Source organism: Aegilops tauschii, chromosome 7, assembly GCF_002575655.3.
Source record: "Aegilops tauschii subsp. strangulata cultivar AL8/78 chromosome 7, Aet v6.0, whole genome shotgun sequence".
Lineage (NCBI taxonomy): Eukaryota > Viridiplantae > Streptophyta > Magnoliopsida > Poales > Poaceae > Aegilops > Aegilops tauschii.
The window spans coordinates 156,899,938-156,916,606 of NC_053041.3; positions in this window are offsets into that span (position 1 = coordinate 156,899,938).

The following is a 16,669-nucleotide window of genomic DNA, read 5'->3' on the forward strand; positions in this document are numbered from 1 at the left end:
AGTATCGAGAATTCGAGGTGCTGGTTACGTACATCGAACACATTAACATATGGCCCACCTCACACTGTGGCCAAATTTCCTGGAGTCTGTGCTAGGTTAAAAAAGTGTTCTTTGTGAGGATGGGTGGCTGGTCTCAAGTTTAAATTTTTTTGTATTATGTACGTAGACGTAGAGATAGTGCAGCATGTGAAGCTAGTACAAATAGTGTACTATTGTTGATTGGCCTCATCCGATAACCTGTTGCAATGCACATACAATTATGTATTCGGAAAATATTTTTTTGCCTCGTCGCAGCACCCACTCAAAGAAGCGACTCGATAGCCATTCATAAATTTAGTAAGTTTATCACAGGCATATCATTTTATTACATAGAACAGGTCATCAACCCACAACAACAATGAGGATAGATTATAAATACTAAAGTTTTCATCACACAACAAATAACAAGCAATGAAATGAACTTCAACTCAACCAATCCTTGGCGTTGGAAACGCTTGCTTTGAACCACAAGTGATTCTCTGGGAAGGGCCAGCTATTGTAAATCTCGAGGCCAACGCAGGACTGATCATCTAGGCTGAAGCGACCTACTATATCACGACCAGGGTAGGTAACCACCGAAATGTCCGATGTATAGATACAGCTGCTTCTCATAAATGGTAGTAACGTTGTGTCAACAGCAGCTGGATCGGCTTTCACCATCATTGGATAGTTTTGTCCAAGGAAGAGCGAGTTTACTCCAAGAGCGAGTTTACTCCAAGAGTACTAATAAATAACTTTGATGTGTCCCGTCAACTCGCAGAACGACGAGAAGCTTGCTTACTACGCCTTCTCCCTCGCCAACGCGTGCGCGGTGGCTCGCAGCACGAGGAGAAACTTTTGCTTACAAGCGGTGGACGTGCAGCAGTTCATTTGGTGTCAGATTGCCAGAAGTACTACTGTAGTACCATCATTATTGTTCGACTTCCGGAAGAGGAGAAGAGCCAAGCGCAAGGTCACCTACTAACCTAGTACAGTACTACTATAGCCAAAGTTGGTCCACCTTTTTAGAGCATGGTTATAAATATAGGCGGCTCTTGCAGAGGCACATCATTTAGAGCAAGTACTCTCTTCATAGGAACAAAGGATGTGAAACAAAAGTTGGAGTGGATGCTAGATTGCCAATTAAAAGATGATTACATAGGAAAAAAATCCTATAGCATTCTATCCTATGAATCAAACGACCAATGTAGGAAAATTATGAGGGGGGTCTCTCCAACAGTGTTCCTGGGCTGGCACCTAACATCACGGTGGTCGAACTTGGAGTCATTCATCTGGTACACGTGGCATCTCAGATCTGGACACAAGGTGACGCGACCTCTCACTTCCTCTGCCATTTGAAGCGGCGCGCCGGTGGAGGGCTAGCATACTCCAATATTAGGTTGGCTCTATGTGATGTGGCAACTTCATATACTAACCGGATGCTGGCTATACTACTACGATACTCACACTCCAAGAAGTGACTCGAAAACCATTCATAAATTGAGTCTATGACATGCATTCGCAACTGAAATGTACCATTCATTAAATACAACAAGTCATCAACACACAACGACAACGAGGATACATGTTGGATTATAGATTATTTCCAACAAAACATTCTAGCAAATACTAAAGTTTTCATCAGACAACAAATAACAGGCAATGAAATGAACTTCAACTCAACCAATCCTCGGTGTTGGAAACGCTTGCTTTGAACCATAGGTGCTCTGGGAAGGGCCAGCTATTGTCAATATCGAGAGCAACACAGGACTGATCATCCAGGCTGAAGTGGCATATATCAGGACCAGGGTAGGGAACCACCGAAATGTCCAAGGTATAGATACAGTTGCTTCTCATAAATGGTAGTAACGTTGTGTCAACAGCAGCTGGATCACCTTTCACCATCATTGGATAGTTTGGTCCAAGGAAGAGCGAGTTTGTTCCAAGACTATCAATACTGAACCAGGGAGAAGGTGTTTGCGCTAGCACACTAGTATCCGTCCTGAATACCATGCAATGGGTGTTGGAATAGGTCAGGAGAGGGCGACCATGGGAGACAACACCTGCTTCCTCAGTAGTAACAGTCTAAGTGCACTGTATACAGACAAGAAGAGGTGATCCATCGGAATAATTGCCAGGCACCACTGAGTATATAAGTTCTGCTCCTCCTCATGCTCGTGATCATCACCATCGTCATCTCCCCCTTGCTTATAAATTTTTTCAAGTATAGGTGGTGGAATGTTCACAGGACCTTGGAAACACAAGAAGAAGGTTAATTAGTAAAGGGAAACTTGCTAACCCGCATGCATGTGGATGAAACAATTATAATTACGATGGAAGACAAACGTACCAAAACTACGAGGATCCCAAGGAAAAAGAGTGCCACGAGTGGTGGCAGCAAACACGAGATCCTCGTATTCAATTGCATCACAGTACACATCCGTGTATAGAAACTGATTTTTGAGCAATATCCATCCAGTCGAACCACGAAGGATGGCAACAAGCTTGTCGAAGATAGCAACAACTTGATAGTTCTTGTAATTCCAAGAGCGGTTGGGAACTCGACAAATTGCTATCTTCAGTAGATGACAGTCACCATGATCGTATTTGAACGTACGTAGATCATCTGTGTGCTCAACCTCAGGGCACTCGGAGATTTTTGGAAGTGGAATCCGCTGACGAGTGTACACATTCACAAGTTCCCACTCGCAATTGTACCCAATATAAACAACCCAATCTCCATTTGTGCCAGCCCAGGACTTACCCTTAAGCGATGGCATCTTGACATCACACGTATCATTATCAAGCGGCATCAACTTGCACAAGGCGAGGCCTCCGTCGTCCGCGCCCATGCGAACAGGCTTATAGCGAAGAAGATAAGGGAGATCAAACTGCTCCTGGACCCTTGGGTTCCTTGTAATGATGTTATTAGTTGAGTCGAGAATGGGCTTGAACGAACCTGCCATGCTAGCCGAGGTGATGACGTCACACCGATCAATGAGTTCCCCCACCACGTCATCTTTCAGATTGGGGCAAGAATAACGGGGTCGTTTCCGGCTTGTTCCCTCCATGGAGAAGACGATCGAACAATGGCAGAAGGAAGGGTGAAGCCAAATGGAGGAGGGAGGAAGAGCGTGCGACAACAGTTCCAAATCGAGAGGGAAAGGCGAAGAGTCGGTGGACGGTTGCCAGTTTGCCACGGTACACGAAGAGGCGCCCCGGCCTACACGTCCTTTCGAAAATTGTACAAAAGGACTCGCCGTCGTCTCACTGACATGTTGGAACAGGACCACATGTCAACAAAACATCGTGTGTAATTTCTCGTGCAAAATGCGATCTGGCCGCGTTGGCCCGAGGTGCCGCATTATTTCTCGACTTTATTTTTTTAATGGCGTGCCGTTCAGTTTTGAAGCATGACTAACTGGTACTGTTTTCAGAGAAAATATAAACTACTCTACCACTACTTCACCTCTAGTACTAGTAGTATAAAAAATATATATAGGCCGGAGCTTCAGAGCTTTCTTGCTAAGGGCTGCCCACTTGCTTCTCACACTATCACCCTCTCTCCAGATCTAAAAAAGACGGCCTCTCTCTCCCTCCTCACCGGTGGTCACAGATCTGCCGGGGAAGAAAAGGACGTGCAGTGTTGACGCATTCGTCATCGGCGAGCGAGGTCACGCACTGACGACAAGGCCGTCCTCTTAGACCAAACGCCCGCGCGGGATGGCCTCCGTCCCCAAGCTCGCTGTCGTAGTGCGTGTGGAGGACGATGACCATGAGCGAAGCCACTTCCCGCCGACCCTCAGGTATGCTACCTCTTTTCGAACCATACCCTTGTTCTATTGCCCCATCTGCCATGTCGCTGCATGTGGATCTTTTTCCACTCCACCATCGTCCCAATTTGCTATCCTCTGCTTTGCCGGTCACGCAGACGAAAACCTTAATTTGCACTATTAAAGGAAACCCTACTTCATGCAGACTAATCCATGTCAGGGTTGAATAAGGAAAGGAAGGGAGACTGTACTGTCCAAGAGAGTAGGCATCGAACCCGCATCTAGGTTGAGAAGGGGAAAATCAGTAGCTAAGGAACGAGTCTCGTGTCTCTTGGTTGAAGAAGGGTAGAAAGGCATGACAATGCAATAGAGAATGACCAGGTCGATCGGTTTGTTGTCCTAACATAGGAAAAAGGTGGCTAAACATAACAAAAATGGGACGTAATCCACATATGCTGCCTGGATATTTGTTGCTCTGGGCAACCATACCTCCCTCACCACTCTATGCGTCCGTGGAGGTACATCGTACTGGTGCGCCCACTGTTCGAATGGGCCTCGCATGCTCTTAGTCTAACTTTTTTGCTGTTAGTATAACGCCAGCAGTCAAGTCAAGCAATGCTATTGCTAAAGTGATGCCACATTTAACTAATGCCGCACTCAGTCTAATGCCACCGATAAATTTAAGCAATGCCATTTAATGTCACTGGAATATTTCAGGGTTAGCTGTTGATTGTGGATGTATTAAAGATTTTTCAACTAAGGCATTCTAATGATGTTACACAGACAGTATACCAACGATGAAACTTGTTACTACCTTCAGATTTTTGCACTGTTAATGCTTATAGATTACATACCTCACTTTCATGAGATAGTTAATTTTTTTGTACAGTGTCACCAAAATGCCAAGGCGCTGGTGTCATTTTATTTTGGTTAAACTGCACAAAAAATTATGAAGACAAGAGGAAAGGTTAAGAGTGGGCACCTCCTCCTCCGGCTGTTCTCTTGATTCGTTCGATCAAGTTTTTATGTTTGATCGATTATCAAGATTGGGATAGCAATTTTTAAGGTCCCCCCGAGTTCGAAATGATATTTACCTTGGAGGTACATGGTTTGCAATTTTTATACTGTCATTAGTTAATAATGCTAGTTACCTTCAGACTTTTGTATTTGGTTTAATGCTCATGCACAGCTAGTATACCAATGCTGAAACGTGTTACCTTTACATTTTGTATTGTTAATTCTTATAGAAATCTTCCAGTGCCAGAGTTTATTGAAATCTGTTCAGTAAAACCATTGTACTGTACCCTATAATAAAATAACTACTCTACTGTTTTACTAGCCACTGGATTAGTGTATATTAGTAGTATTCGAAATTTCGAATGGTGTTGCATTAGCGTATGGACATAAATAAAGGGTGCCAAGCTTTCCCAGATATGTGCTCAAGAAAACTACTACCTGTTTTTCTAAATACTAGTAGAAGTTTGGGTACTTTAAACTGAACCGCAAAAACCTCTTATATTAAGGAATAGAGGGTGTAGAGTTCACTCAAATTATCCCGGTAAAGCTAGTCACACCTTTGTTAAAACTAATGTTCATTATGTTATCAGAGGAGGTCTATAAGTTTGTCTCTAATGCCTGTCGACTACATACCTGACATCATGATGTAATGTTAAGTCATTTCCTTTTGTACAGTGTCACTGAATTGTCAAGGCGGTGATGGCATTTTATTTTAGTTGAACTGCACAAAATATGCTTAAAAGAAGAGGAAAGGTCAGGAATCGATCATTCTTTCAGAAAGAACTATATATGCCTTTCTGACATCAGCCTCTGTTGCCTTATTTATTCCTTCAAAAAGGTGGTTAGAAACAGTCTTGCTACCTTTTCCCATTAAGAAATTGGAATGCTTATATTTGTGAGTCTATGCTTCAACTAGTGCCACTTTTATAGTAATCACACTTTCAATATCTATGCAAACAGGGATGCTCGAGTTTAGTGGAACTGCACAAAAAGTCCAACTGGTTCAACATTAGGAGCATGTTTTCTCCCAAACCTTTATATCCAATTGGTGGCACTATGAGCTGTTCATTAAGAAGGTACATGGTTTGCTACTATCTCGCTACTCTTTTTGTACTGTCATTAGATAGTAATACTAGTGGTTTGCATGTGAATTTATTGGCAGGGTGGACCTACATTGGAGGTGCGGGACATGATTCAATGACTGGATGCTCAATTTCGGTTGTATCAATTTCACCTCTTCCATCACCGCGAACATGGATATCCTTGGTCTGATGAAGAATAGGCGCTATATTTCTTCTCTGAACAAGCAAATCAATTCAGTATGAAATTGTCCAGCGCAAAACATGACTGTATCAAATTGTCCAGTGCAAAACATGACAGATCTAAGCGGAAGAGACATGTTTAAACCGAAAATACAAGGTGGGGTATATGTTTACTAGCTCCTTGATATTTGTGCAGACAGAGATGTCTGCCCGTTGCTATTTAGTAAACACACAAAGTGACCGCAATTTTGGTTGAACTGCACAAGAGAATAGTATAGTCACTGCATGCAGTGCCATTTGAAAATAGACACAGAAAGATTGGATAGTCACTTCATGGACTGCAGAAAAGTAGTACTGTACTATTTATTGGCCAAAACTAGGTGCTTCATTGCTTTGGTCTGATTATACAATGGGCATCATTTTGCCTAAGTTAAAGTTTGTATTCCGAAAATAGTCTCGCCGTGTGATCGAGAGAAGACCAAATCATATTGCAGTGGATGTTCCTCCATCATGTGTGGTTCATTCCCATGGTTCCAGCTGTTGGTGAAACCACTTAAGTTTGCAAGAGGAAATTTAGACTTCACAAACAAGTTTTTCATTCAGTCTATACTGAATGTTGGCCAAGAGAAGCATCCATGTTAGTAGGAAGAACATATGTTTTTTCTAGATCTTTGCTTTTGGAGCTACATATTTGTATATGATCTGTGAATCATTGAGATACATTAACAGTTCCTTATATCTATTCGCTCAGTGTTTACAAGTTACCGATCGATCACTAGCTAGCCTACTAATGCGCTCCTGGCTGTTTTAGTTGCGACGCAAGATCCGAAGTGGTAGTTTTTTGAATAGAAATGACTACCTCTTAAGAAACTGACAAGCTGCTCTGAAGAAAATGCCATGCGAATCTGAAGAAACTGCTAGCAAAAACGTTCGCAAATGCCTTATCTCCCAGCTAAAGTTCATCAATTAATGCCCTCGGCTGCGACTCGTTGCATGCTGCTCCACGTACTGGCTGCGAGCGATTTTGAGTTCCCGCATGCAGCCGACCATAATTAAGGCAGCTAACTGATGCGAAAAAAGATGCGCTTTAATTGTTGCAGGCCTTTTAAATCCGTGGAATCATTATTGACAAGGAGGGAGATGATTCGAGTGCACTCGTTTGACCATAAGGCCGGCGTGCGACCCAGCACGGACGGGACGGGACGGCATAGTCAGAATTTCAGTTTCTCTAGTTTTCCACGGCAAGCTGGTGCGCTAAGCCATGCTTGCTTCATTATGCATTGAATTCCGATGACCGTCGCGCTACCTTCCGCTTATAAGTACTGTTTCTCGGCCTTCTATGGTGGCACCGTGACCCAACTCGCCCTATCCTCATAAGCCCCCACCGGCCCGACGTTGCTCGGCACTTATCCTAGCTCTCGCCACGTCCGCCATGCCCCCGCCCGTCCGCGATAGGCGTGGCTGGAGGCGGTCACCGCCGGAACTAGTGTTCGGTTTTTCACCGGAAGGCAGACGGAGGGAGGAGGCATTCTATCGGTCTTTAGATGGCAATGCGGAGATCGAGGACTTGTTGGAGCGCGACCGCCTGGCGGAGGAGCAGGAGTTGTTGTAGCGCGACCGCTTGGCGGATGAGCAGCATATCGCCGATTTGCGCCGCCAACGGGACATGGAGCAGCAGCGCACCGACGCTCTGAGTCGCGAGCAGAGCGCCCGCACGTGGGCCGACTACGTGGAGGCCGGCGCCCGGCAAATAGCCCTGGAGGCTGTCGGGCACGCACGCATTCGCAACGCCGATTTTTACTACCAACTCGTCAAGTGGGTTTCCCGCTTAGAAGCCAAAGCTTCGGTGGACCACGCCGGCATGGAAAGGGCCAACGCGCGCGAACAACACGCCCTATGGCACCTCTGGCAAGTCCGAGGTGAGGCGGAGGACGCCGGTGCCGGCGTTTAGCGTGTACCGCAGATGGCGGCCGGCATCGTCTAGTTAGCTAAGAGTAAGTTAGTACTTGTACGCTACTAGAGTATTAGTGGAAGTAGATAGTTAACTTGGCTATGATGGTTGCCAATGTGGAAGTTCAGTACTCTATATGTGGATCAGACTTGTTACTTTGCTCTGAATGTTGAACTTTCCGTTTGAACATATGGAATGGGCTGTTATTTTTTTAAATGGGTTGTATTTGTCCTCCACGGGTTTAGAGGCTGACTTGTGGGCCTACCAAGTTGACACGTACACAACGAGGAGATGATTGTACGTGGAGAGGATGACAGCAGGGACCCGCCAAGGTCATGGCAGTATGCAAGCAAAGTGCCTCCTTATTTCATTCCAATAAAAAAATTGGTCCTCGTAATGGATTTCTGACATCTGGGTCCCATGCCATTGTCAACGTAGTCAATAAACGAGAGAGTTGCAGAACGAGCGGCTGACATCAGGGACCCAGCAGCTCGCCCAGTTATTTTTGTTTTGGGTTAAGTTGATAAATGCCTCTCCAAATCTGGTGTTTCTAAGAAATGCCATTGCAATTTCCAAACTTTGAAAAATGCCATTTCATGCCATCCCCAGTGGCATTTTTCGAAGTCTGGAGTGGCGTTTTTCAAAGTTTGCAAATTGCAGTGGCGTTTTCCAAAGTTTGCAAAAATTGTAGTGGCATTTTTCAAAGTTTGGAAATTGCAGTGGCATTTTTATGAATCGCCATATTTGTTGTGGCATTTATCTAATTTGTTTTTGAGACGGAAGCAGGGTGTCAACTGGGCTGTGCGGGGCACTCTGGCATGTCTAGACAGCCTTCTCTTTTATGTTTACCACATACCAGCCCAGTAGTTTTTTTTCTTTCTGAAAATGGCTAGCCCAGTTTTTTTGTGATTTGCTAAGTAAGTCGCTTTGTCAGGCCTATTAGGCTGCAAATCTTTCAAGACGAGGAGAGCTTCATTCGGCTGGACGAGAAAATGACCTATCAGTAATGAGAAATGGGTTGTACATTTTTAAAACACATCAAACCGGCAATTACTTTCAAACTTCTTTTTTTCATTTCAAGATTTTAAATTGCATTAATTTTTATGCGTGGACAATTTGTTGGATTTTATATTGATATACATTTATTTTTAAAATCAGTTTGAATGTGACTCGAAATTTCGGGATTAAAAACAGTTCGGACCGCACCGAGATATGCAACATTTCGTATAATTTTTTAACCGTGGCCACATATGGGCTGTAATGCTAACAAAAAGAATATGGGCTCCAAAAAAAACCTTAAGAATTAGCAAATGGGCTGTAAATTATTAGTAATAATGGCAGATGGGCTGTATGCTGTTTTCCACAGATTTGAGGCTTTCCTCAAAAAAGGTTGACGCACAAGCAGTGACTGTTGGATGTCCATCCAACGGCCGTCGTGATTCTTCAATCTCTGCTCTTCCTGCTCCAGCCGCTCAAACAAGCTCCGGCGGGACTACTTGCTCCCTCCTCCCCACGACCGGCTGTGCTGCCGCGCAGGCTTCACCGCCCCATCGTACTCCCATCGCTGGCCTAGCCATCCCTCTACTCACCCACACCTGTAATTATTCTCCAGCGACGGCAGACGAACCAGTAAACCCTCGTATAGTCGTACTCCCCTCTGCATGGGAAACAACTGCCGAGTCTTCCCTGCCTCCATGTCGTTCCCTTCCTAGGCCTCGCCGTCGTCCACCGCCCTGGTGCTCCCGGCGCGGCCTGGTCAACGTGGTCAACGACCGACATGCATCTGAAGTGGACTGTACGTGGAGAGGCTGACAGCTGGGTCCACGGCCGCACGCAAGGAAATGCCTCCTTATTACGCGCAAAATAATGATTCCTCCACCTGACATCTAGGACCCACCGAAAGGGCCTCTGTATTTTGTGAAAAAAACGTTACCGCCGCTGACAGCTCAGACCCACCAGCTATATCTTCGCACGCAAGGAATTGCGTCCTTATTACACAAAAAAAATGAATACTCCCCCTGCTAGCTGGGACCCAGTATAGTGGCAGGCTGACTTGTGGGCCTACTAAGTTGACGGGGATGGAGGGCTTTGTCAACTTAGTCAATATGCATGATTCTAGCTCCAGTGACCGTATGATGTCCATCCAACGGCCGTAGTGCTTCTTCAACCTCTGGTCTTGTTGCTCCAGCCGCCCAAAGCAGCGCCGGTCGTGCCGCATGCTCCTGCCTCCTGTGGCCGGCTGTGCTGCCGCGGAGAACTCACCGCCCCTGCTATTCCCACCACTGGCCAGGCCCTGCGCCGATGGCAGCCTCACACCGCAGCCGAACCAGTGAACCCTCGTACTCCTCTCCGCGTGGGCTTCCACTGCCGCGTCTTCCCCGGCTCCACGTCATCCCCTTCCTAGGCCTCCCCGTCGTCCACCGCCCTGGTGCTCTCGGCGCGGCGTGGTCAACGTGGTCAAGGAATGGCTTCCATCAGACGTGGACTGTACATGGAGAGGCTGACAGCTGGGTCCACAGCCGCAGCAAGGAAGTTCCTCCTTATTACGCGGAAAATAATTATTCCTCCACCTGACAGCGGGGACCCACCGGACGGGCCACCGTATTTCGCGAAAAAAAGTTTCCCCCTGACTGCGGGGACCCACCTGCTACAGCTTCGCACACAAGGAAGTGCGTCCGGGCAAAAATAAAAAAACGATTCGCCCCCCCTGACTGCTGGGACCCACCAGCTACATCTTCGCAGGCAAGGAAGTGCCTGATAGTCGGGACCCACCTGGTCGACGCGTACGTAGCATTGTCATTCTGGTCGCGAACATGTACGTACATACTGGTCGATGTAGAGGCGCGCGCGTGTCGTAGTAGAGGCGCGCACGTAGCATGTACACGTATGTACAACGGCCAGTGTGCAAGAAAGAAAATACGGCCACGTACGTACATACGGGCAGGGTCTCGAACGCCTACTCGCGCATACGTACGGCCAGGGCTCATATACATGGCTGGGTCAGAACGGAGAAACAGCGTCGTCGTCGTGTTCATGGGGAGCCAACCGGGTGGATCGGAACGGAATGCGTCGTCGTGTTCATCGGGAGGGCTTGGACGGAACAACCGATGGAAACGAGGCCTGGCGTATCGCAGAACGGAGGAAACGGCCTTGTGTTCGACCGGCCACGTTTGAAACGGGATCCTGTTCATCGGGAGGGGTCTGGTGTACCGCAAAACGGAGGAAACGGACCTCCTACGGTCGAAACGGGGGTCCTATTGATCGGGAGGGGTGTGGCGTACCGCAAAACGGAGGAAACGGACTTGTGTTGGAGTGCTACGGTCGAAAGGGGGTCCTGTTCATCGGGAGGGGTGTGGCATACCGCAAAACGGGACTCCACGGGACACTGTTCATCTCCACCGTCGACCCCCTCCAGCCTCCACGGGCTACTGTTCATCCACCGTCGACCTCCTCCAGCCTCCACCCGCGACTGTTCATCCACGGGCTCCTGTTCATCCAGCCTCCACCACGCGCTACTCCACTGGCCTGTTCAACCAGCCCTCTCCACGGGATCCTGTTCAACCACCCCTCCACGGGCTACTATTCATCCAGCCCTCCACTGTCTACTGTTCATTCTGCCCTCCACGGGGTGGTCCTGTTCATCCTGCCCTCCACGGGGTCCTGTTCATCCAGCCTCAACCGGCTCGATCGATCGGGGTCCTATTCATCCAGAGGCAACACCACGGGGTCCTGTTCATCCACCCCCACCGGGAACTGTTCATCCAAACCCCCCGCAGCAACGCTCATTGTTCATCCAGAGGCAGCATCGATCGGCTTCAGTTAGCAGCAGTAGCAAAGGAATCGCTCGATAGGGTTCAGTTAATAGCCATCGATCGATCGCTCGGGTTTAGTAACGCGTAGCCTGCAGTGCAATCACTCGGGTTCAGTTAGAGCCCAACGCCTCGCTCGGGTTCAGTTAGAGCCAACGCCTCACACACACGCGCGTACGTGTACGAGAGAAACGCGCATCGCTCGGCCCCCAACCTCCCACCGTAACCGGGAACTCCCCGAAATTTTCCTCGCCCTCGCTTCTACCACGGTTTTTTCCGTCATGGACGGCCCAAAGAATGTCATGCAGCTGCGTCTCCGGCCCGCCCAGGATGAAAAGCCCATTTTCTGTCATGATTTTTGTCATAGAAGTAGGAGCCCACCACATCTATGATGATACAGGGTTTTGTCACAATTATTGTCATACAAGTGTCATATGTATGACAGATTTTTTTTCGTTCGGCCCAAAATGTCACGGATGTGTCTTTTTTTTGTAGTGTAGCTATCTTCGTGTATCTCCTCGCCTCGCTTTTCTATCTCGGAGATGCATGCGTGAGATGTTCCCCTAAGAAACGAAAAAACACACACTCTCTCTAATTTATCGTTTGTTTTCACTTTCTCTTTCACACACATACTCTTTTTGCACACTTACTCATTTTCCTTCAGACGCACTTGATCTCTCTCGACTTAGGCACTCTCCTCGGTCCATAGCATATTGATTTATTGAAAAGTCAAACATCACAAAGTTTGACCATGTACGTGGAGAAAAACAATTACATCTAGAACGACAAACATATACCATTAGATTCACCATGAGATGTAGTTTCGTATGATGTATCTTTGGTATTGTAGATATAAATAACATTTGCGTAAACCTGATCAAAGTTTCCAAAGTTTGACTTCTAAAAAATTTACATGCACTGCATTATCGAGCGGATGGAATATCTCTTTCCTCCTCTCAGCTATCTGACGCACCACTCAGCCTTATCGGGGCTCCTCAATCTCTCTCAAACTTGATATCTCCCTGGTTCACACATACACATGTCTCGCTCGCGCTATACATATAGACCCATCCAACACTCTCCGCCCTTGTTCTCTCTCTATGTGACACGCACCACACTAATAAGTACCATAATCCCTCACTCCATCATAGGCGCAAGCACTCCCCCCCTAAGTATGATTATCTCTCACTAGCCATCAGGAACACACGTATTGTCTCCTTCCATCCATACGTCTATCTCGATATCTCTCGGGGTATCTTCTATCGCGCACACACCTTGTCACTCGATCTCCCACCCATGTAGTCCCATCACGACCTCCAGGGGATCTCTCTATGTCAAACATACACTCTCTCCTCCCCATGTCTGCATTTTCTCCGTACGTCTCTCTCGACCTCTCTCCCTTGTTTGTCAGACCCTCTTGGCCACGTGCTAGGGCTCTTGCTCTCTCGGTTGCAAACAACCACACACTATCTTCTCACCTTGCTTCCGTTGTCGAAGATGCATGTGTGATATGTTTGCATAAGACACACACGTTTTTTCTCGACTTTTATCGAGTGTTGTCCATGTCTCTTTCACACACGCACACGCACTTTTTTCACTCACTCTTTCTATTTCACTCTCTCTCTCTCTCTCTAGTTAGGGACTCTTTCACGTCTATAAGCATATGGATCTTTTGAAAAGTCAAACCTCAAAAAGTTTGACCAGGTATATGTGGAGAAAAACATTTACATCTGGAACGATCATTAGATTCATCACACCATGTACTTACTTCATACTATCATTTATCTTTGGTATTGTAGATATATGTAATTTCTTTATAAACTTGGTCAAAGTTTCAAAACTTTGACTTTTAAAAAAAGTTGGAACTACATTATCGAACGGAGGGAGTAGCTCTTTCTCTCTCTCTGCTATCTCTCACGGGCCTCCCCTCTCACTCGAACACTCTATACCGACGGATTATATGCTCACTGTGTCAGCGTATAGCTCCGTATATTGTTTAGTTGACCGATCAACCAGTCCACATGCTGCCTTGTCAGCTCGTGTTCTGTATCTTCGTGTGCTGGCCCATGTGGCGGTGGGTGAAAATAAGTAAACTAGAGGCCCATCTGACACGCGGTGAAATAAACAAAGTTGAAACCACTCGGGGTAGCACCCCACACGCTAGTAAATTGAGGGTGCATTGAGGACACACTTCTTTTGCGTGAAGGACGAACTCGCGCACAATTCACCACTACGCGGCAGCATGCACAGAAGGACGCACTCGCGCACACCCAGCACACAACACACACCAGCACACGTGTACACCGGCGTCGCCGCCGGTTGAGATGGACGGCGAGGTAGCCAACAAGTGGAGGCGGCTCGAGCCAAAACCGCATCCGGTGAGCCTGGACTTCATCAGAAGCCTCCCCGACGACATGCTGCTCGTCATCATCGGCCTCCTCCCCACCAAATCTGCCGTGCGGACCGCCCTGCTCTCCCGGCGGTGGTACCCCCTCTGGCGCCGCGTCCCCCTCAACCCCACCATCGACAGCTGCCTCTGCGACGGGGATTGCAAACGCATGGCCGCAGTCTCCAAGATCTTTCATCGCACCCTGGGCCAGCTAGATGCCTTGTGTCGGAGTAAATGGCCATGAGTAGCCTAACCGACTCCCCCTGGCTCTTCGAAGAACTATCAGGCCATTCGAGCCTTCAAGCATCCAGAGCTTAGGGCCGCCTTCCCCCGGCCGGCTATCCCCCGGGCCGACTACCAAAGGACGACCCGGCCTCAGGAACCTTCACAAAGAAAGCTATGAGACAGCCGACTCCAGGAAGCCGGCCCCAAGAGGACCGACTCCCAGAAGCCGGCCATGAAGAAAGCCGACTCCCACAAGCCGGCCAAGAATGCAACCACCAAGACTGCATCCACATAACAGTGATAAGACGGGGCGTGGCTGGAGTACAGCCCACTACCCCCGGATCCCGAAACAGGCATGGCCACAGGGCGCCGTACGGGCCTGCCATCTCCCGTCCGGTGCGACACTGTAGCCATGTCAACCTCGATGTCACCCACGACAGGCGCCAGTACGGCCCGCGGGCGGCGGGCCCCTTTAGCCAGAGAGACGCTCGAAGGCGGAACGGCCTCCCCTAGTCGGCCAGGGGCGTAGCCGGCTCCCAATGGCCGGCTACCTCCCTCCCTCGAAACATGTGCCTCATTAAGGAGACAAGACGAGGTAAGGCTACAGTGATAGCCCGCGAGGTGGCGGCACTGTAGCCATGCTTACCTCGACAAAGTCCTCATCATCAGAGGCGAGGCAACAGTAACCAGCCGTCGACAAAGCCCCCAAGCGGTGGGACCGGCCTGTCGGCCAAGAGGCCGGCAGCCGGCGGGACCCACCAGTCGGCGGGCCCTAATGGCCGGCGGAGAAGCCGGCGAGCACAGACACTGACGGCTGGGACCCGCGCCCAGCCGGATTACCATTGTACCCCTGGGGGGTAGGCCTATATAAGCCCCCCGGGACACCCATGCAAAGGGTTGATCTCATAGAGTTTCACACACCACATAGAGAGAAAAGGAGAGCTAGCCTTGCCCTTCTTCCTCCCCTAGCCAAACATCTCAAGGAGCACTTGTAGCTACTTGTATTGATCTAGTGATCATGCGGAGATCCCGCAGTGCAGGACAAGGGGTGTTATCTCCACGGAGAGCCCCGAACCTGGGTAAGATCCGCCGGCGTGCATGTCTTCGCCTTATCCCGTTTCCAGGCACCGGCGATCTCTTATTGGCTCCCACAATGATAAGCCACCCGTTGGCATATGTTGCACCTACCACCCGACATTTGGTGCCCACCGTGGGGCCAGGTGCACCGTCGTCCAAAGACCTGTTCATGGTGGGAACCCTTTTCCTCCCCCGTGAGCGTAGCCAGCCTGCTACGCCCGATGGCGCTTGCCCCGACGCGCTGCAAGGCGTCGACGTCGCCTACGCGGCGAGCTGCCTCGCCGACCTTCTTGGCGAGACTCGCATCTCCGACGAGCCCGCGTCCGACGCGGGCACAGACTACCCCGAGAGCCGCCTTGTCAGCCTCCTCGACCAGCTTCACGTCTCTAGCGAGCTTGCTGTGGACTTGGAGTCGGTCGGCTCCACCGACCCGATGCTTGTCGACTCCGACACGGCATCGCTCGACGCCTACCCCTCCGACGTGGTAGTATTCGACGACCCTCTCCCTCGAGCCGACAGTGGCAGCAGCGCTGTCACTGAAGTGCTGGTCATCAGCCACGGCGCCGTCTCAGGCGAGAACGCCCACGACGCCCTACAAGCGGCGATGCATGACTTGTTCGTCCCCATCCCGGCCGACGCCGAGACCCTGGAGGCACGCCGCCTCGCCCTCATCGCGGAGGGCCAGAAGATAGCCTCCATGAGACGCCTCACCGAGGCTCACCAGCGCGAAGTCGACCACACCGCCTTTGGTACGCCACCTCATGGCGGGCCGAGCCGAGCCGGCCTTGTCAAGAAGTGCGGCGCGGCCATCGCCAGCATGCTGGGGGCAGGCCGCCCAGTCTACGCCACACCGCTCGAGAATCTGCGAGCCGCTCAGGCGGCCGCAGAAGAGCTGAACGGGCTGGGGGCTGATGAGCTCGCCTACATGACAAGGCGCATCCAGCAGCTGATCGACGCGGCCGTGGAACGGCATGAAGCCGGCGCCCGCGCTGAGAGTCTTCCCCCGCGCCGAGAAGACGCCGCGACCTCCCGGTCGCCAATTGTGAGCGGTGCCCGCGCAAGGAAAGACAAGGAGCCGGCTGCTAGCCGCAGCCGGACTCAAATCACCATCGAGCGTGACGCAGAAGGCCGCCCCCGAGCGGTGGAGC